The sequence below is a fragment of the Pan paniscus genome, chromosome 21 (genome assembly GCF_029289425.2).
Source record: "Pan paniscus chromosome 21, NHGRI_mPanPan1-v2.0_pri, whole genome shotgun sequence".
Taxonomy (NCBI): Eukaryota; Metazoa; Chordata; class Mammalia; order Primates; family Hominidae; genus Pan; species Pan paniscus.
Window position 1 is genome coordinate 64,629,677 of NC_073270.2, and position 22,230 is coordinate 64,651,906.

The 22,230-nt window shown below is 44.9% G+C and overlaps 2 protein-coding genes and 1 long non-coding RNA gene across 6 annotated transcripts in view; 2 read left to right on the top strand and 1 right to left on the bottom strand.

The window, feature by feature from the left end:
• The window catches only part of LOC117974231 (neuroendocrine secretory protein 55), a 55,737-nt gene that overhangs the window by 26,918 nt on the left and 6,589 nt on the right, over window positions 1-22,230 (top strand). The window lies entirely within an intron of this gene.
• The window catches only part of GNAS (GNAS complex locus), a 70,617-nt gene that overhangs the window by 26,275 nt on the left and 22,112 nt on the right, over window positions 1-22,230 (top strand). The gene's annotated exons all lie outside the window — the stretch shown is intronic.
• On the bottom strand, window positions 9-22,202 carry LOC112437977 (uncharacterized). The gene is made up of 3 exons (XR_008622348.2): window positions 18,046-22,202; window positions 14,934-16,227; window positions 9-688 (listed from the first exon to the last, which is right to left on the bottom strand). It is a non-coding gene; the product is annotated as an uncharacterized LOC112437977 (long non-coding RNA).

A 22,230-nucleotide genomic window follows, 5' to 3' on the forward strand; every position in this document is an offset into this window, starting at 1 on the left:
CATGCAGGTGTATTTCAACACTTTAGCTTTTACTATTAGGATTTCTTTAGGGGAAGGTGTAGAAATATATTGGTAGTTTGATAAATTATATATCAGACATGTAAAATTTAAAATATCATTTGAAATCAAAACTTGTCTGAAGACTAGCTTTTTATGTCACAAGTTCAGCTAAGCAAAGTGTCCCCTAACTATAAAACCTCCTTACTGCAGAATCCTAGAAATTACCAAAGGCAAGCTTCTTGAATGTTGATTTTGAAATTTTGCCTGTGAAAGTGCAACATCTTTCCAAGCAAATGCTTAGAAGACTCAGGGCAGAACCCAAAAACAAATGCCAGACGTTAGGGGAAAATTTTTAAAAGTTGGATTGCCAGAAAACTTCTAGCTATTTATAATTAAGCATTTTTAGCTGCTAAAAGGAAGCACATTAGATCATTTTGTTTTGCAAAACAAATGGCCAGTGTGGGTTTTAGGATGGACACTCCCAGGAGGGCTCCCCTTTCTGAGTGGGAGTCTTTGGAAATGTTCCTGATGGGATCCAGTCATTCTGGAGCGCTCTTACGAAATCGTTCATCCTAGGGCAGTTTGGTGTTTGTGAGCTTACAGCGTTTACTCCTTGCTGTCTTCTACCATAGGTCTGGTCTGATGGGGGAGGCTGTGGGCAGAGGAGCTCCAGCTCTTTGGGAGGGTCCTAGAATAGTACAAACAGCACTGGGTTAGAAGTTGGGGGTTCTCATTCCTGGGACCTTGGTTGATTCTAGAACTTTATTCTAGGATTCCATGAATTTGCCAAGCTGACATCGGGAAAAGGCTAAAGTTTGATTCTTGAAAGTATTGACGAGGCCCCATTTAGGAATGATTCTGCCAAGTATTCCTGGGGTCCTGCCATGGTCAGGAGAGCACCTTAAATTTGATGAGTTGTCAGGGAAGAAGCAGAGGGTATCTCTGTGTTCAGCTTTATGTATGAGAAAGTCAAGACACAAGATGGGGGCAGGACAGGGACAGCTTGAGAAAGGAGGCTTGAGATTGAGACTTGGAACTCAGGTGCCAGGGATGAATCCAAAAGGCTTGCAGGCATCTCAGCCTCAGACTTAAGCTAACATATAGCAGATAGTGGACACCTCTCCTGTTTCTTTCTTTCTTTTTTTTTTTTTTTTTTTTTGAGATGGAGTCTTGCTCTGTCACCCAGGCTGGAGTGAAGTGGCATGATCTTGGCTCACTGCAACCTCCACCTCCCAGGTTCAAGCAATTCTCCTGCCTCAGCTTCCTGAGTAGCTGGTACTATAGGCGCACGCCACCACACATAGCTAATTATGTATTTTTAGTAGTGATGGGGTTCTCCATATTGGTCAGGCTGGTCTCAAACTCCCGATCTCAGGTGATCCGCCTGCCTCAGCCTCCCAAAGTGCTGGGATTACAGGCGTGAGCCACCCTGCCCTGCCAATATTTGTCTTTTTAGTAGAGACGGGGTTTCACCATGTTAGCCAGGCTGGTCTCCAACTCCTGACTTCAGATGATCCGCCCACCTTGGCCTCCCAAAGTGCTGGGATTACAGGCATGAACCACCGCAGCCAGCTTTTTTTTTTTTTTTCTGGCCCTGCAATCTTGATTCCCCAGAGTTAGGGTCTGATTTCAGATGTTAAGGCAGGCTCAAAGTGGGGCATCTGCTCTGCCACAAGAAGGTGAGAGGTCAGAAAGAAGAAGCAAGACCATTAGGGCTGCCTTAGTTGAAGAAAGGGGGCTCATCTCTCATTTTCTCAGAAGTTTCACAATCCAGAAAGGGGAGAACGGAAAGCAGCCTCCTAAGGAGTTCTCGAATTTCTTTCTCACTTTTCCTTTGTTTTCTCGCTCTCTCACTCTCTTCTAAGATTTATTTTTAAATAGGGTTCTTATTTTGGAGGGGCTTTCTGAGCAGGAACTACCTTTTTTTTGGAGGGAAATAAATGAGAACACAAATTATTCAGGGCTGGGAAGTGGAAACAATGAAAGAAAGCAAGGCTACTCAGAACCGGCTGGCAGATGGCGCTCGGCTTTTACGATTGACAGCCTGGCTTTCAAAAATTCACCCTTGCGCCGGCGCCTAAGGCAGAACCCGCATCCCCCTCCCTAAATCCTCCTTCCCAAGGACACGGCCCCTGCCCCTAAGGCTGAGGAATGTTTTTAAAAGGTTTCAGTTGAGCAATTGACATCTAAGGACAAATCCCGGCAACTTTTAACGAGTGGATCTGAAGATCTTAGCCAAGGCAGGAAAGCACACGATCAGGTAACCTCCAGATTCACAGCCCTGGTGCCCCGGTTCTCCTGGGAACTGGTCCTGAGATCTTGGACAAATCCCTGGTTCTAGTTTTTCTCAATTGAAAAAACAGGAGGGATGTCTTTCTCACTTTAAAACTTATGTAATTATCTTATAAAGTTTCAATAGATGAGGTATGCCAACCCCCTATCCAACACAAACTTTTTTAAATGTCTGTTCCAAAATGGCAGATTGTATAGGAAATCAAATGGTAGGGCCCTCTGTTGTCCTTTGGTAAATAATTAATAGTTTCTGGGTCCCAATCACCGGGAGAATCTTTGTGGGAGCAGAGTTTGGTGGTAAACTCTTTCACACCTCAATCAAGGGCTAGAAAAGAGGTTCATAGGTGAGCAGAGCTCCAGTTTCCACCAGGGAAATCTAAGGGGCCTACCTGGAGAAGTTAGCATTTAAGACAATATGGAGAGATGAAGTAGAATTTGAGGTGCATGGTCAATGATTGTTTACAGAGAAGGGACTTGCTAGGGATACATCATTGCTTTTCCATTCATGCAAGCATCATTGTGTTTTTCAGGATCTCTGAGCCCTCAGGGCTAGTTTTAAGTTCTTCCCCTCCTCAACCCCTCTCCACTTCTCAGTGCTTCACGGCATACCGGGGCATTCTCACTAGCGAAGGTGTCCTCTCTAAGGATGGGACCCCTACTGTCCATCTCAGGCTCAGCACTGCCTTGGGGCAGGCCACTTCTGGCTTCTTTAGGCCTCGTTTCCACGGGAGGGGAAGCTGGGTCCGATGGTGTCTGGGTCAAATTCCTTGGTTCCAAGAACAGGTACCATTGCCATTCCCTTCCATTTCTGCCCCCCGCACCACCCCACCCAGCAGCTGGAAAATGATGAGGTCATCTATTTGAGAAGGGCCACACAGGCCTCCCACACAAGGACCTACAAAGTCCTCCAATGGGAATTTATTTCTTTCTGATCAAATTTACCCTCCATACCCCATTCATATACACATTCTTTCTCCCCTCTCTCTTAAAATTGCAAAGTTAAAGAAACTGAATACACAGGGTTGATTTAAGGTAAACGTCCCTCCCACCCATCTATTAAAAAATTTTTCTTTTACTTGATAACTTTCCTACAACATGATTCTCTTATGCCCATATTCCTCTGAGGATTCTTTAAAGCTTTTCTTGCACTTTCTTCTCCTCACAGTCCCTGACTTCTAGCCCTGAGTGGTGGCTGAGGGCAGGTGACCCTGTAGACCGTGGGGAACAGAGGAGGCCAGGGCAGGTGGCTGCCTCTTTCCAACCTTTCCTGGGCCATGGGAGCTCCTCCCCACCAGAGGTCAGCAGAGAGCTCAGAATGGCTGGGTCTGCTCTCAGAAATTGGGATCTTGGAATTCTCTAGATGAAATGTAGGATGCCCAAATGGAAAAAAAGCCCCATGTTTCCAGGGTGTTTTGGTTGGGGCTCTCATCCTGTCTTGGGTCCCGGGGACCTTACTTTTAACACCAATACAGCCATTCTGTGCTTTTCTCAGGGGAGGGGTGGTTGGGGGTTTGGTCTGTTTATTTGGTGGCTTTCTTGGTCAGTCTTCTCCCTGCGCCAGACGCACAAATCCCTCCCTTAGAGGGAACCACACCCTCTTAGAACTCTCCCTTCTGGGGCCCAACTGCCCACTTTCGCTTCCCACATGACATGGAACCCACATCCCACACTTGGCCGGGCGCCTTTTCTTCTAGTTGTATTTATTGTTAAAATGACATCATAATATTACAGGAAATCCCCCCAGCCTGCCCTCACCCTGCTGTGATTTTACTGATCATTATCTCCCCCTGTTCTTTACTCAGGTGTATGCATAGTTTTGAGAGGGCATGAATCATGGTGTGCAGTTTCCTATTAATCCCCCTGCTCCACACACACACACTACAGGACAGTTTCCTTAGAGCTCTTCCATGTTCGCCATCGTCCTTTCACAGTTCTTTCACTTGTTCAGTCCTTTCGCTGGCGGGGAAGAGCAGGGAAAGAATTGAGTTTCCCTCCCTTTGTTTTTCCTTCTCTGATCTTTTGAAATCCCGGGGTCCTTGTGAACGACTCAGAAATTAAAACCAATTCCCTTTGGCCAGTTGTTTATTGTTGAAAGAGAGAGACAAAGAGAAATTAAGGTGCAAACGGAAGGAAAGAAGTAAATAGAGATTAAATTTAAAAATTTGAAAGGGAGCAGTGGTTCACGCCTGTAATCCCAGCACTTTGGGAGGCCGAGGTGGGCAGATCACCTGAGGTCAGGAGTTCAAGACCAGCCTGACTAACATGGAGAAACATCATCTCTACTAAAAATACAAAATTAGCTGGGCATGGTGGCGCATGCCTGTAATTCCAGCTACTCGGGAGGCTGAGACAGGAGAATCGCTTGAACCCGGGAGGCAGGGTTTGCAGTGAGCCGAGATTGTGCCATTGCACTCCATCCTGGGCAACAAGAATGATACTCCGTCTAAAAAACAACAACAACAACAACAACAACAACAACAACAAAAATTAAAAGGGAGAGAGAGGAGGAAAAAAAAGGGAAAGGAAAGAGAGAGAGAAGGAAGGAAGAAGGAAGGGAGAGAGGAGGGAGGGGGAGAAAAGAAAAGAAAGGAAAAGAAAAAAGAGAAGAAAAGAAAAAAGAAAAGAGTGCCTTTGCCAAGTTTAGCTCTAAGCACCAAATGGGGTCCTTGCCCTCTAGGAACTTCTAGTCCAGAACAGAGGAGAGGATCAGGTTGCAAGTGATTATCCTTCTACCAGGCAGGGGGTGGAGCGCTGCCAAGGAGGGTGTGGCTGGCACAGCTGAGGGAGGCTGGCTAGACGGGACAGGAGTACGGGGAGGAGAGGCAGGTTCACAATCCAGGCTGGGGCATCCTCTCCTCCCCATCTCACTGCCCCATGAGGTCCCTTGTTCGTTCAAGTGCCAACCAGAAGAGCTGGGACAGAGGCCTCTCTTGTGTGCCAAGACGGGGGCCACCACCACCCTCTGAGCTCTGACCACTGCCCTCTCACCTCTTATTGCTTTCCCAAGTGTTTATCTCCTGATTCTAAAACGATGGTCCAATTTTTGTTTTATTTTAAAGTTAGGAACACACTGCATGTAGCACACTTCATGGAGCACAAGTGTTTTCACATGCCTTATCCCACTAAGTGGTTTTGTTTTGTTTTAGAAAGTCTGGCACACAGAGAACCTTCTAGTTCTTTAAAAAAAAAAAAAATCATAAATTTTTAAATTTGATAATTATCCAGAACAAAACAAAGCAAACCCTAAGGTTAAAAGTGAGCATCCTATAAGTTAAGTATACATCTTTGATGTTGGGGAAACCTTTGAATTTTACAAATCGATGTCCTTGAGAATTGGGTTCCAGCCAGACCCACTGTAGGCATTGTTTTCTTTTTTTCTTTTTCCTTCCTTCCTCCCTTCCTTCCTTTCTTCCTCCCATTCCCCCTCCCCACTTTGAAAAACAAGTTTTATTCTCTTGGGTTATGTTCATTAGAGAGGGAAGACAATTCTGTTCAGCAAGGAAAGGTGAGGGGAAGAGAAAAGGGGGGAATTCAGCCGGAGGAGAACAGGGACAAGGTTGATTGCTCTGTGCTGGGGTGAGGGTGGGGGGCAGAGAGAGAACATCACAGCCAGATGCAAATCACAAGAGCAGACCTTCAGCTTCCTGGCATTGGTGGGGAAAATATTCCGTCAGCTGCCTTTCTATGTCCTGGGCTTCATTCATCAGCTCAAGAGAAAAAAAATAAAATCAAAATTTCATCCTAATTTGTTGTGGTTGGACCCCATTCTCCCACATTTTGGCCTTCTTGTAAAGCACAACCACAAAGGCAGAAGTGGCTTCCTGGGCTGACCTGCCTCTCAGTTCATTCTCAAGGCGTTAGCCTCATCCCATCAGGAGGAGTTCAGACTCTCCCCAAGCACCAAGAGTTAGAAATGTGTTGCTAATTGATTTGAGCTAAATTTGTGTTGCTTTGAGACTTAGCAAAATGGCTGATTAGGGGCCAGTGTTGGGGAAAATAATTGCTGATCTAATAGCTACGAAAAGGAACTCATTCACAAATATGTTTATAAAATGGGCCTTCTGTGACATTTTGGAGTTGTCAGGGAGTTAGGGGTCATGGTGGTTCTTCAGGAAGAAAGAAATGTTGTTGGGAAATGTTTAGTGGAAATTTAGCATAAAATGACATGCCTAATTTAAGAAAACAGTTAAATCCATCAGGGTTCCAAGTGAAAACAGTTGTCACAAATTAATTTTTCAAATGTTTGACTATTGGCAGGTCTGAGGTTTACTCATCTGTAGGTTATGTCCAACTTGGCAAAAGCATGGAATCCTGCCCAGTCCTTGGTACACAGGGACTAGCACATGTACCCATTTTTTCTCACTGATAAGTTATTTCCTAATTTTTTGGTTAACTTGAAGGTCGAAATAGCCTTACTCCTTTTTGTCTGTCTGGTAGCATCTCTAAGCTTGCAGTAGCTGCTCACGTGTCTGCCACGCCCCTTAGAAGGATGAATCCTTGCCTGGTCGGTGAGTTTGCCTCAATTCGGGCATTTTCATTTGTTCATTCATTCGATATACATGTATTGAGTGCCAAATATGTGCCCTTCCCCGTGGGGAAGACAAAAGTATGAGACATTGCTACTCCCTTGATGGAATCAAAACAAACCCAGGAAGTTAACAAGAGTGGGCAGTCTCTGCTAAGCGATTACACAGGGAATAAATAAGGAAAGATGGAAAGATTGTCAACCAAAAGACTTCAACAACCTGCTAAGAGTCTTCCAGCCCAGTTGAGCACACCAAATCAGAGGTTACCTAAAAGTGCCGATAATTAAACTGCAGAAAACCTAGAAGGATCTGCTGGGGTCAAAACAAACAACATTTGACAGGCACAGCCATTCAGATTTTCATGCCACTCTGAGGCTGAAAATTTCTGCACAAACAGCAGTGACTGAACCTTTGCTAGTCACAGGATAGACCTCCCTGTTGATAGGGTAGACCTCCCTGTTGATAACTTGTCAGTCATGGGACTGAATGAGGCCTTTCTCCAGGAGGCACAGCCCAGAGGGTTACTGGCCATGCTGAGGAGGCAGTCTTGCTTCCAGGAGGGGCTGCAGAGGCCTGGCCCAAGGGTGGTGCTGAGAACTGCCTTTTGCCAACTTCTTTCTTTCATTGTGCACTCTCTGGAGCCAAACTATGCCTTCCAGGATCTTTCAAGACTAAAATTCTCTTAGGAAGATGGGCCCAATATTTCCCACCTAACCTTAGAAATCTTCTATGTCTAGGATTAGTGTTTTGAGAGTTAGATGGGAAAGTGTAGTTTGCAGCCAGATCCTTATGTACTACAGAGTGCTTTCACCTTAGTGCTTTCATCCTCCATCTTAGCTCCAACCCTCCATCTTAGCTCTTGGGCTGGCCCCCGTCTTAGCTCTAGTCTTACATCTTAGCTCCTGGCCTGCCCTCCATCTTAGCTTCTGGCCTGCCTTCTATCTTAGTTCCTGGCCTGCCCTCCATCGTAGCTCCTGGCCTGCCCTCCATCTTAGCTCCTGGCCTGCCCTCCATCTTAGCTCCTGGCCTGCCCTCCATCTTAGCTCCTGGCCTGCCTTCTATCTTTGCTCCTGGCCTGCCCTCTATCTTTGCTGCTGGCCTGCCTTCCATCTTAGTTCCTGGCCTGCCCTCTATCTTTGTTCCAGTCCTCCATCTTAGATCCTGAGCTTTGGGTCTCTTTTGTTTTGTTCCCTAATGCAGATAGAGATAGTCTATATTCAAATACTATAATTAATTTCCAGCCATTGTGGAATGAAAAACACATTTTAATTTCCAGAATTTAATTTCCAACTTTCCTTTCACAAATACTTTTAAATTATCTATTTATTACCCTTGAAATAATATGTCTTATGGATAGGTCTCTGTAACTATCACAGCATATGATAGTGACCTTTATGTTTTTTTGAAAATATCTGTGTAATACAGATTGCTAGCTATTTTTTATGTTAAAAATAAGACAAGGGAAGGTTGTCTGGATGATTGAACTGAAAGAACTCTCAGGTGAACTTTGCTCCATAGTGAATATGATTGAGATTTATAGAATTATTAAGTTGTGGCTTCTTAAAAATTGCCACCGAAACAAGAATGCCTGAATTTTGTGTTCTGGGTGATCGTGGATGAGCACATGGCACATCTGAAAAGTGATTTGGCCCCAGGCCTCCTTACCTCCCTGCAGGTGGCTGTGTTCTCTTCGGTTAATCCCATTAGCTGGCAAAGGCTGATGAGGCTACTCTTAAGGGACATGTGCGTTTTAATAAAGAGCTTTAGAGGCCCAAAAGCCCAGAGAGTCACATTTGTAATAGTGGGGTTCTCAAGAGTAGCATTCTAACAAGAGGCATTGGGGGGAACAGGGGAGAGCATTTGGGCAGTCACCCCCTCCCCACTTCTAGTTCCAGCCCCATACCCTGTTTTTCCAACCCAAGTCTATGGCTGCCTAGCAGCCCTCTAAGCAATGAGTTGACTTTCTTCCACTGTGACCCCAGGACACGTGGACCCCTCACACCAGATCTCCAAGTAGCAGCATAGTGCTCAGTGTTATTCTGCCTGGCAGCGGGGTGCCCCCCCCACCCCATTCAGTGGCAGTCAGGTTCAGATCGTAGCCTTCAGGGTGCCTGACTCATTCCGGCTCCGGTCGATAATGACAAGCCCCATGTTTTTCTCCAGCGTCCACGGCTATGACACATACAACAGTCAGGAAATAAAAGAGGCTTGAGTACTATACGGTTGCTTTACTTTCTTTAAAAAAGAAATATAATGTGAAGGGCATGGGGGAAGGAGCAAGGAGGCAGGAGTCCAGGCCAGCAAATAAGCCAGCAGCAAAACAACCTTGTTGTTTGTATGTTACATAAACAGCCCCCCCAACTGTCCTGCGGTTATATCCTTAGGAAAAACTGGGGCTTAGTGGCGCTTGGGTTGATTTCACACCTTAGCTTAGAGTTACTCAGAGGTGTATTAACAGCTAATGATTCCATTGAGGGCGGCCCAGATTGCCATCTTGACTTGCCAGATATTAGCAATACTCTTATAGAAACCCAAAAGCCTGCCAATTAAGTTCCCCAGTGTAAGTTAAAAGGGGCCTTTCTGAGATGCGTGATCTTTAGGAAAAGGAAATTAAACTAATTTTGAAAGCTCCTAACACTCGAGTTTCCTTATAATGTAAGTAGGTGACGGTTGGGATGAATATTATGAGTCCCTCCCATAATGTGTATTTGAACAGATGTCATGGATTCTAATGGCAGAGTTCAAAGTCACTCAGAGGGGTGGGTTTTTATTTTTTTAATGTCACCCACCTGAAATTATTTTCAGAAAGTTCTGTAATGGCTAACAGGATTAGAATGACATTGTCACAAAATGATATGAGGTGTTAAAAAGACCCCTACATGATGCGGTGTCCACAACGCACAAGAAGTACCCCCCCGCCACCCAAGTATGACTCAGTATCACTCAGTGAGGAGGAGAGCATCGAATTATATAAGTTACAGTTTTATTTCAGACACACAAGCACGTAGGCCAGCAGCGATAGTAAACATGCAGGCGTGCTTTCCCTCTGAGCATGAGAGGCGTTTGGATTTTATCCTCCCAGATGCAGAACCTCTGTACTTCTAAATAGCTTCCTCCTGACCCTTAGCTAAGTCAACGGGGAAAATCAGCCTCCAAGTTTTGCTAAATTGTGTACCATGACAGTGACTTGTATTTAGGAGACCTTGCGTGGATCTAAAGCCCAGAAGTAGCCACCACCACCGTTCCTCCTGATGAAAATGGCCTCACCAGCACCTCGCTGCAAACAGACACCAGCTCAAAACATTGATTTTCTCCCCACCCTCGCAAGGTTAGGATTCTGCTTAGAACTCTGCTTTAAGCTAAAATTTCCATCACCAAAGGGCCTGATTTCAGGCAGAGAAAGGACCACTTTAGCAAATGAGGGAAGCGAAGAGGAGTGGAGGAGGAGGGTCATTTCAACAGCAGCAAAACTCAGCCATGCCATTTTCCCTGACAGCACTTTAATTATGATGAAAGAACACGATTTTTTTTTTTCCGGTTTTTACAGAGGAGGCTCGTGGTGGGGGGAAAGGAGGGGGCTCTGAAAGAGATGTGAGCTGCCAAGGTACAGAGTGCAAAGCGGCTGTCACTGCCAAATGACAGATGCAGTTGGAGAGGGGGAGAGAAGCCCTTCCCTGAGCCTGTGCACCAGTGGCCTGTTCTGTGGGGGCCCAAGACTAGTCAGCCAGGGGCAAATGGTGAATAGGATGGCCCAAAGGAGCCACCTGCTACATGCCAGCTTCCCCCTTCCCTTCCGTGAGATTTTAACCCCAGGGCTGGTTCTCCTAGTTGTGCTCTGCTCCAGCAGCTTTGAAAGCCTTGGAGGGGTTTCAAGTGGTCACGTACCTTATTGTTGAAAAGGATGTTTTTCTTTAAAGTCAGGTGCTAAGTCAGGTGTGAGGTTGAAATGGACACTTAAGGGCTTCAGAGCAGGATAAAGGGACAGAGCCCAGGAAGCCCAGGACTGATGCTCTGATGGGCAGAAGCCAGCCGTGTTTTAGGAATGGGGAAAGAGTTGGAGCCCCAGATGTTAAGAGGGTACAGTCAGCTCAAGCAAGAACGAGAGAACGGCGCTGTCCCTGACTTCCCACCTCCCGGCCTTGCCGGTAATCCCTGCTCTGATTGGAGGCATGGGGTCCACAGGAGGCACCTATTGTGTTGCTACAACACCCAAAAGTGGCCTGAGAATTCTGGGCTGGTCGTGTTTAGAAAGAGATATAAGTGAATCCTAGACTCTCACAGCTGGAAAAAGCCTTTCTTCCTGGGAATGGGAAGTAACAAAATGAGTCCAGGTTAGCTGTGGAGTCCTTAGAGATGAAGGGAGCAGAGAGGGCGGAAAAGAAACAAAAACAAAGAAGGTGCATTATTTTGTGTTTCCTTTCACCTCCCTCCTTGGTTTTAGGGCCCTTTCCTGGCATGCAACAGGAAGTGCAGGCTGTGTTGAGAGCCTCTGGTGCAGACTTACGCAGAGCACAAGAGATGATGTGAGCCTGCTTGTCTGGGCTGCTTTTGTGTAACTGAATTACACAGTATCTATGTTAGAAGTGATGTCACCCAAGAGAGCCCCATGGCCTTGAACTAAACACCAAGGGGCATCGGGCCCCGGCCCCAGGAGGCCTGCTATGCAGCAACTTCTCTGAACAATTTGTGATTTTCTGTTCTTATTCCCCTCACTAAATTGTCATGCTGCTAGAGACACTTCTAATTTGATGGTTATTAATGGGCAGCTGGTAATGAAACAGCAAGGACTTAGGGCTTTGCAGTAGGTGAATTACGGACATTTACAAGTAAAACAACTTTATTTCTTACATTTAGCAAGAGGTTTAACAAGCAAAGTGCAACATCTGCAGAATCTTATGGGAGGAGGCAGTGGTCTTGAAATTGTGAGGCAGTACTGCAGGGATAGAGATCGCCTTTCCCTAGAACAACTGCAATCTCCCCATCAGAGCCAACTGGAAATACAAATTTGCTCCTATCTCCATGCGTGGTGATTCTGCCTGCTACAGAGATGGGGGAACAGTGATCTGGCTGATTTTAATGGACCCATTTAGGGAAAAACACTTAAAAAATATGTGAAAATGCATTTTCCCCCTATTCCTTCTGGAAAGCAACATTAGGGTCCGGCAGTTCTGTCTGGAAGGAGGGAGATGCAGGAGCAGCATCCTGGCTTATGACCGCCTGGCTGCTTAGTAGTTTTATTTTAGAAAGAGTTTTAATGCAGAGGCAGCGGTGGTGGTGGGGGTGCGGGTGGGGGGGGGGAGGGAGACAAATGAGATGTAGAGGTTTGCAGAGCCTGGAGGCCAAAGGAAGCCCACTTTAGCAGACCACATTTTCAGCATCAGAATAAGTAAAGTATTTGAGGATTTTTGTCTCCTCTTAAAAATAGGCACTTTGGAAAAGGAAAATATGCAGGCTTTTGAGAAACATAGTGAGGTGATCAGTTAATGTGAGGTGGTGGTGATTGTAATGTCGGAAGAATTGGTCTCATTTTTCATGTCACAATTAATATTGTTTGAGATTAGATAGCTTCTTAATTTAGACCATTTACATTTCACAGAGCACTAAAAAGCAAGCCTCCAAGCCACTTTCTGGCAGCACAAAGCCAAATAAATGGGAACAATATAACCTTAAAAAGATCCATTCTTTCACTTGTAGCTTTGCTCTGGTCAATATCGAGTCATTTAGCACAATCTAAAAAACTCACATTTTTCATTGCTAGAAATATGTAATTCTTCCTACTATTCATTGCCTGCAAATGTCCTGTTCTGGGGACCTTTTTGACTTGGGTTTTTGTCTTCTTGACACCAAAGCATACAATCAATTTGGTCAAAAGTTCAATCGTGAAAAAGCATCTGGATGTTTTGTCTATAAACAACCAGTTTGCCTGAATATTTGAGAGGATCAGCTCAGCCAACCACCTGTCCTGATGTTACCCCAACACAGCCCAAATGCACTCAGAGGGGTGCGGAAGGAAGGGTACACACAAACAAGGTGTGGGGGCCTCGCTTTCTCTGCTGCAGCCATCTGAAATCGGCTGCAGAGGAGGGGGGAAATGAAGCAGCAGGCTAGTCCTTCTAGGCAGACGTGGAGGGAGAACCGTGTGGAAAGATATCTTTATGGCTAGACTCTCAGCAACATCACTGTCAGAATCTGGTGCCTGCAGCCATCTTAGAATTTAGAGGAAGCTGAAGGCACCTGCCCACATTTTGTCTTAGGTTACAACCAGCTCAATCCAGCCAGCAAAAAATAAGGTTGAGAAGCATTTCACTTTTACAGAAAAAGAAAAAATCTCCATGATTCTGTTCCTTGAAAAAAAAAGCTGACCCTCCCCAACCCAAACCTTTTATTTCAAAGTCACCAAAACTGAGACTAGATAATCTCTCTCTCTCTCTTTTTCCTCGTGTGCATAGCCAGTTTAGACTCTCTTGGCTGGAATTTTTCCTGATCTCTCAGTGCAGTAAAAAGCCAGGCAGATGGGGGAGGAAGGGAACATGGAGAGGCAGAGGAAGGGGCAATGGCTCCTTGGCACATCTCCCTTTGTAGTTCAGTCTTACACAGTCCATTTTTATTTGCAAATAGCTCAGCCCAAAAGAGGGTATTGATATGACCCCCAGATGCTGTTCCGAATCCATCTTACTTATTTTCCCTCGGGGGTGCAGGCAGGGCAGAGCCCAGATATGATCAGACCTTCAAAGCGCAGCCTTGATCCTTTATTTTTCATGTTACAGTCACAGACCTTGAAAATGTGTTTTCAGCAGTTTACCACATACCGAGAATTTCAGGAAACAAAAGGTCAAGAATTGATGACTTAGATTTATTAGTGGCCCCATTAAGCAGACCTCAGAATTCTAATGATGGGTCTTTGCTAGACAAATCAATGTCATGTTTCTAAAAGGACAAGAGTGACAGCTGGGTGATTTCACAGAATTATCAGGTATTGGGAGGAAGGTTAAGCAGGGGTTCAATTACTATCAATTACCATGATGTTCTTGTTTGTTTCCCTGGGGTTTTCATGCTGCTAGCTAGTTGTGTTTTTTTTTTTCTTGCATTTGCATATTTGCTGTTTTGCTTTACATGTTTTAGAAATTATCCATCTATTTTTTTTTTCCTCTCAAAATCTCTTCTACCTTTGGCATCAATTGTAGAAACTAAATGTCTGCTGTAGAGTTCTATCCTTTAGTCATAGTTTTTTGTTTTGTTTTGTTTTGTTTAAACAAAGTTCTCTTCTCTGCCTCCCCACCCAATAAACTGAGTGGATGTGTAGTTATGCCAAGTTGTGGAAAACACATTTAACACATTTAAGAACGTGCAAGGTATGAAATATAAAGTATGTTATACCTAAGATTAAAATATTAATTCGATTTGGGGATTATGCCAGTCAACATTTTGGTTTTACATGCATTCATTCAACTAACTTATGGTATCCTGTTGAAATGATGCATTTAAAATAATTACTGATTTAATTAAAAGAAAACTAAGGAACTTTTCAGGCTGAGAATGACATTAAATTATCCTGTTCTTGAGCGCCTCCCAGAGGCGTGGGTTAAATAACACCAGAATATGAATTGAGGGTCATTTCGGCTTTTCTAGACTTTGGGATGCCTCCAATGGTTATGAGTAAAAGGAGTGGTGCTTTAACTTGGAGATTAGATGTCTCTGGGTCCCAATTAAGTTTTATATCCATTTCCTTTGTATGGTTGAGCTATTTGGCACCATCTTGGCAGAAGATAGGGATCCAGGGCCTTTGCTATCAGGGGAATGGATTGAGGAAAGCTTCCTCAGTGATAAGTCTTGGCTTGGCAAAACACAGCCTAGCCTTCTTCCTTCCCTCTCCAGACCAGGGCACCACGTGGAGATAGCGCCGTTTGCTTGGGCTGGCCTTGGACATTTCAGAGTTCCCCTCTTACTACATGCTGACATCATCCCGCAACTCCCCATGTGCCTTCCCTCACTGTTGCCAAGTGCTCTTGAAAGTCAACCACCTTCCTGGGTGACTGCTGCTTTCTCACCTCAGGTTAAACCCCTGGACCCAGTGAAAGTTCTCCCAGGGGCTCCCATACCCGGGGGTAATCATACCTTCCATATGTGAAGGGCTAGTTTTCCAGAGTTTTTATTTCTTGGTGTTAGGTCACTGCAACCCTGGGATAAAAATAGATGTAATTAGCATGTTGCAGATCAGACTCTGCACTTGTAGCTTTGTGCCACTTTCTCTAATAATACCAATTTTGGTGACACATTTCCTAGAATCCTGGACTTGCTTCAATCCCTAAAATCCTCCAAGAGCTGAATTGTAGGACAAACCTGTTTGCTTTAGAACCTAGAAGGGCTTTGTCCCAGTTAGATTGTCTCTTTTCCCTACCTTTCTAGACATTGCAGGTCCATCTCCATTTTCTTTTTTGTTTGTTTGTGTTTGTTTTGTTTTGTTTTGAGACGGAGTCTGGGTTTGTCGCCCAGGCTGGAGTGCAGTGGCGCGATCTCGGCTCACTGCAAGCTCCGCCTCCCGGGTTCACGCCATTCTCCCGCCGCAGCCTCCCGAGTAGCTGGGGCTACGGGCGCCCGCCACTGCGCCCGGCTAATTTTTTTGTATTTTTAGTAGCGACGGGGTTTCACCGTGGTCTCGATCTCCTGACCTCGTGATCCGCCTGCCTCGGCCTCCCAAAGTGCTGGCGTGAGCCACCGCGCCCGGCCTCATTTTTTTGTTTTTATTATCAGGGAGCAACGGCTCCATTCTCCCCTAAGGCTGACATTTTTGTTGAAGGCTGAGCACGCATGTCTTCCGTGCTTGTGGCAAAAGGCCCTTTCCTGGCTGGCTCCAGAATCCTCACCAGTTAATTGGGAAAAAATTTGAGTTAGGCATCACAATTTCAGCCGAGCTGGGCAAACAACGAGTACACCTGTCACTCGAGCCAGTGTCCAAAACTCAGCCCCATGGATCACAGCTGTAGCGTTATTTCAGCATGAGCAATTCAGTATTTAATGTTCCTTAGAAAAAAAGTAAATCATTCCAAGCTGCTACTGTTCACCTATTAACTCTTTCAGGATTTCATGGTGGTGGGGTGGAGGTGGGGAGTAATCTATAATTTGCTTGGCTAGCAGAGATAATACCCCCTTCCCAAGTCTGTCTTTCTTACATAATGGCCATTTCTTACATAATGGAGAAGAGGGGCTGCAAAACAATATCCTCTTGATCTGTGGCAGCCACTGCCTTCCAGAATGAGAAGTTAGATTTTCTTCTTTCGTTTCATTTATATTTTTACTTGCGCAGTACAGGTACTGCTTCCTACGATCAGCAGCTTCCATTTCTTTCCTCTTTCCACGGTAGCTTAAATTAGCCCATCATCATCAGCAAATCTTAATTTACAATTAAGGGCTGGGGAAAAAAAAAAGTTCGTCATTAATCAGACCTTCTCATTTTATGTAAATGGCCCCCAAAAGCAACACACATTTTTAATCTGTCCTGCCGATAGCTGAGCCCTTCTGTCATTTGGGTCCTAATAAATGAATTGGCCATCTGCAATTAATCTGCATAGTACAAATCATTGGAAGGCCGAGTCTGTCTGCCTTCTGAAAGAAACTGGCTATATTTAGTTTTTTAAGCAAGTCTGCTTTGTGTTCTTTGTAAAGTCAGCGACATTCTTTCAATTTTTTCGGTGTAATTAGCACAAAAGGAGCCGTAATCTGAGAAGGTAGTAGAGACTAAGGCAACCGAAAAACAGGAATGTTCAAGAAAGCGGGCAGAGGCAGCCTTCCCAGTATTGGGCGGCGTGCAGAGACCCTGGGACGTGGCTGTGGGTAGAGCTGAGGTCTGTAGCTCATAAAAAATCTCCTTTTCATCTGATCCCCAGACTGGTTGCAAATGCTTGCCGCTTGGGCTGAATAATTTTCCCCTTCTCATAACTTCCAGTGGTCGGCAAGGACCTTAGAAAGACACAGTGCCATCTGGGCTCTGCTGTTGAGTGGGCTCCTGACAGGCCAGTGAGAGTTCTGTGCACACTGCCAAGCCCTCAATAAACTGCTGAGTGGGAGAGCAGAGGGCATAGCCCTGAGCTCCCCAGCAAATGCTGAATTTCAACCAACTGGAGGCTACATGGAAATCAAGCAGAGGAAGGCTGCGGTGGCCTTGGGAAGGAGAGTTGGAGCCTGTGCGAAAAGAGGGGGCAGCCCTCCTCATTGGGAGCTGTGCAGCCTGTGCCCCGATGGTTAGTTCCCCCCTCAAAATAAAAGCCAGGGAAATAGGTGGAGCTAAGCGGTAATTACACATTTTTCAATTTCAACTAAAACGTGTGGGCAAACACAAAACGATGAAAAGGTATCTACATTTCTAGATGAATTAAACGTGTGACTAATTATGTCACGTTAATTGCTTAATTCCTGGTTTACCAACAGCAGATGGAAGTGGGACTGGAGAGGGGGTTTTAGCTCTGAAGGCGAATGACACCTGAGGCCCAGTCTGAATCTCAGTTTTCCCAAACTGAGGCTAGACCATAACGGCAAGGCTGTTTGAAAATGATCACCTACATTTGGTTGGCAGGTAGATAAAATCCGAAGATGTAAAACTTCTATTTAGCAGTCGTTTCATTTGTATATGTCCACAAAGCAGCATTTAACTAAACAAAATGAATTGCCTAATTAATCCAGTGTTTTTAACTGTCTAAACTCCAATTCTATGGAGCTAAATTTGAAGAAGTGAATACCATGAAAAAAACCCTAAAATGTTTAAAATAAGAACAATTATAAAGGGCTTCTTTTATCTAAGGAAATTTTATTAGAACCTCAGGCCTCCTGACTGGCCTCAATATCACATCTCCAGGTGCACCAACTGCCTCTTATTTTTTCCTGTTGTCACTTGTTTAGTAAGATGTTGGATCAAAGTGTCATTTAAATAAGGCATCTTGTAAATAAGCAGGAAAGTAAACTGGTCCATGTCTATTTTTAACTAGTCTCCCCACATTATTCTCCATCCTGGATGAGTTTCCATCTTCAAGGCCAAGTTAAAAGTTCTAAGCAACAGGTTTTCCCATTACCTTAGTCCTCATGAAAATTTTTCCCCAAGGGAAGTGAAGGATATTTCAGTTTAGGAAAATTAACTTTCCTGCTGTAGAGCAGCAAAACTCTTAAATATTTTTTTTCTACTCAATTAAGAGCTCCATTAAGTGGGTCCATTGATCTGTTATTGATGTTGATGTACCTCAAAGAAAATGGAGCTTCCTCAGTCTTCTCCTGGATTTGACTTTCAGTTTTGGAGTTACTTGTGGAAGCTGCCGCCTGTGTTCTGCTGATGGGTCTGCCTTTTGGTCCTGCTAGTGGGTTTGTTTTCTGCTCCCTGTTGATATCCAAGTTGTTTGTCCACCTAGAATCTTCAATGAAGGGTAACATGTGCATCATATCATTTAGGCTTCTAAAAGGAACAAAGTAATACATGTCATCTCTTTTTGTTAGCTTCCCCCTTCTTGAGGTAGATGGTGGTTTTGTTAAAAGTCCATTCCTGCCTACGCTGGGGCTCATGGGGATGTGGTGAGAAAGGCACTGATGGCCTGGGGAATTGGGCGTCTGTCCACAGAGACCAGGAAGCCTCTCTCACAGATGGTGCCTCCCCATCAGAGAGTCAGGAAAGATCAAGAAGGGCTGCAAAACGTCCTCTTTGCCCTCATATTATGTGCCATGCTTTTAAGTAGATGTTTGAACAGCATCTCAAAGCCACTGGCTCAAGAAATTGGGTCCAAATACACTGGCCAATGTATGTCCACATTCTGTTTGAATTAGAGTATGTTCTGAATTAAAAACAGATCATTTTAAAATGAGTTGATGGATAATAAATAGGAAAATGTTATATGGCCATGTAGTTAATTCTTCAGTAATTGACTTCAAGTCTTATGAAATGAAGTTTTATATCATGTTTAGTTTTGAATACAAGTTTAGGGTTACTTTATGGTTGGAGTTACTAACTAGTGAATATGACAAGAAAAAAAAATGTCCTAGATAATCACTACATTCGATTTCTAAGAACTTTTATGGTCTAAAGTAATAGAGCCTTCTTACAAGGATTAACTGAGACTAGGAAATGCTTTTTACAATTCCTGCTTTCATCATCTACATGACATAGGCTTTGATATTCATTTGCAATAGCAGTTTCAGTCATTCTAGCTAATTAAAGTGCAGAACGTGCTTTGAAGACAGGAAACACTGTGGAAGTGCTAAATACTATTATTAAAACCTTACAGCTAAAGTTTCTGTTTCAGTGGAAACCTATTTATTGTTTCCTAGGCTATTAGAATAATATTATAATTATATTTGCTCTGGGCTCTTGGAAGACAACTTAAAATGACCCCAACTAATGAAAGGCCAAGGATAACATTCTTGTCCAAAGACTGAGTGACAGCATTAAGCAGAACAGTATTTTCAGGATTCTAAGCTGTAGCAAGTCCACTGCTTCAAAAGGTAGACAAGGCATTCTTACTCAGAAAGGAGGATACCCAGGGGCCAAGGAACACAAACTGCCTTTATCACCACGAAGCTGACAAGACCACAGAATTCAAACCCTGATGTGGGACGTTGTTCATTGTTGTCAAATATGGAATGTTGGAAAGAAATGTTTCGAGGCCATATCTCCATGTAGTGTGTGACACCATCTGTGTAAACAAGTTTTTTCGTTAGGTGACCTAGTGTTTTAGGTTAGGGATGTGTTATGATCTCAACTGGCTGGCTTGGGCATGAAGCAAGTCTCCTGCAGAGATCTGTGCTTTCCTTGGGCATTTTATACCCAAGATATTCTGCCCTTTGTCCCTCCCTGAAATCTCCATAACTCCCTTCTCTTCCTGAGCCAGACGAGGGGCCCCTTCCATTGGAAAGCTCTCTCATCTGGACTGTTCCAAGAGTTATGCCAATAGATTGCCCCACTTTCAAAGCATAAACTAGGTACTTAAAACAGTAATGATCAATTAAATTACTAACTTGTATGAAAAGGTCACACATGGTAGCCTCCAAATCTAAAAGACTTGAAAAAAAAAATCACAACTTTTAGGGCCTCAAGAGGTCAAATTTGAGGCCAAAAGCTCAGTAAAATCTCTTCTTTCACTTTGTGTGGAGTGAAAACAGACAGCCTAGCTGACCACAAGCCAGCTTGTGTTTCAGCACTCTGGGTGTCATTTGCTTACCTGTAAACCCATGATTCCACCTGCTGTCATTTATTTACAAAGTAAATGCTTTATTTATCCATCAGTAGTTAGTCATAATAAAATATAGGTGAAACCTACACTTAAAAAATTTTTGTTTTCAAGAGTGGCCTCATAGATTGAGAGCTGAAAGGAGTAAAGCCTGATCTTGCGTTACCCATTTCTAGGACAATAGTCCCAATTGTGCCTTGCCTAGGACGCATGTTAGTATATGACATGGGGCAGTTTCACTCCTTTTAAAGTTCAGGTGTGATGTTTATCTAAAAGGGGAAGGTGGTAATGGAGCTCAGAGATTTCCAAATAAGGAGGCTCTTCGTTATATTCATTGTATAACTTTGTAGCTCCTGGCATAAGTATCTAGGTTGTATTTGTTACTATTTACCTTGTACCTCTTAAAGACAATGTATCTGTGCTTTGCCACAGTAGAAGCAGGAAGGAAGATGCTTTTGAACAAATGGAGCATAACAAAAATGTCTGGCCTATTCTTCCCTCTTACAAGTCTTTAACAATTTTTAAAAATGACAATCAATCAAATTCAGCCAGGAATTTTTAATTTACCATCTAAAGATATAGAACCTGTGCTGTGTCATCAAGCGGTTCTAATTTAGGTGGTGGATGGTAGTGAGCCTCACTATCACTAGTACACGCAGCCTAGGAATCATCGATTCTGAGGCCTTACTGCTGAGTTCTCCTATGAGCACATTCAGGTGTATCTGCACATTTTAATGCATCTTTGGTTAGGTGAAAAGCATCAACCTAGGATAGTTCCTTTGAGCATTTTCAAAATAAGGTGTATTTTTGTGTGGAAGAGAGGCCATCCATGATCAGGAGTGTGACAAAAACCTGGCCCCAACTTTTCAGCCAAGTTCAAGAAAGTCAGGGGTCTGCAGCAGCCCAGGGCAGGACGGTGTCTAGGCTGCGCTTCCTGTTCTTAATTCCAAGTGTTGTTTGGTGACTTTGAATCGCCCTCTGTTGTCCTTTCAGATTCATAAAAAAGAGGCCTTGTACAATGGGGGCAGCGGGGTACCTGAAGGGGCCAAGAAAAATAATACGTGGCATCTTCATCTGTCACACCTTTTCTTACTCGAAGTGGAGCAAACTGGGGAAAAGGGGGGAATTTCAGTCATCCTGTTGAATGGCTAACAGTGTCTTTTTATTTTCAAAGCTAACTTAAAATGGTACAAGTTTGCTCAAGGCCTCTGGTGGTATCAGCCGCCCCATACCCCTGGGGACTGTTAAATGTGTTTCCATTTATAGGTAGACTTTTCTTTTTTCTCCTTCTCCATCAAACATCTTAAGTTTCATGGGCTCTGTTAAGAAGTCAAAGAAAAAGTTGGAAGACAGTTTGTGGACTTTGCATATCTGGGCTTTCCGGGACGTAGGCCTGTGTCCCATCCAAGATACTGCTCACGTCTTAGCCTGATTACCTGGCCGCCTCGGCTCACCTGGGCACATGGTGAGCCGCGGAACTCGCAGGCACCAAACATTTATTGAATGAATAAACCGTATCCCAGCAGACACCATGGTGGCAGCAGATGACCTAACCAAGGTCCCAGGAAAGGCGGGCTGGGGTCAACTGGTTGAAAATTTAGTAACCCTGCTCCTAATCCCGTGCACTGCTATATCCTAGTGTGCGGCGGGACACTTGAGAGTTTTGAAAGAACCCTCAAACAAGTTCACGTTCCGTAAACTACTTTTCCCTCTGTTCCAGAGCCCCCAGGGCGCCCAGGCAAGGCCGCCACCTCTCCCACCTGGGAGGACGCCTCGAGCACCGACTCCACAGCCACGGCCACCGCTCCTCGGCTCCCGTGACACCGGCGCGCCTGCTGCTTCGAGCAGGGCTAGCTTTGCACTCCCATCGCACTTTTCTCGTCCGAAGATACGAAACTCCGTCCGGGCGTCGCAAATAATTCGAATTCGGCTCTCTGACACCTACCTCGGCGGGCGCGCGCCGCTGGGAGGGCGGGGTGGGTGGCTGGAGGTAAGGAGGCGCACAGCAGGGGTAAGCGCCGCCGTCGCACACTTTGCACGCCGCCCAGGGCTACACCACTCACCGAAAATTGGGAGGCAGGTCTGGGAGGCGGGGTTGAGCGCCCACCGTCTTGGGCGCGCCCGCGCCCCCCGCCATCGCGGCCCCCGCGCCCCCGGCCCACACCCGCGCGGTCCCGGCACCGGCCTGCACCCCCAGGGTGCGCGGCGGC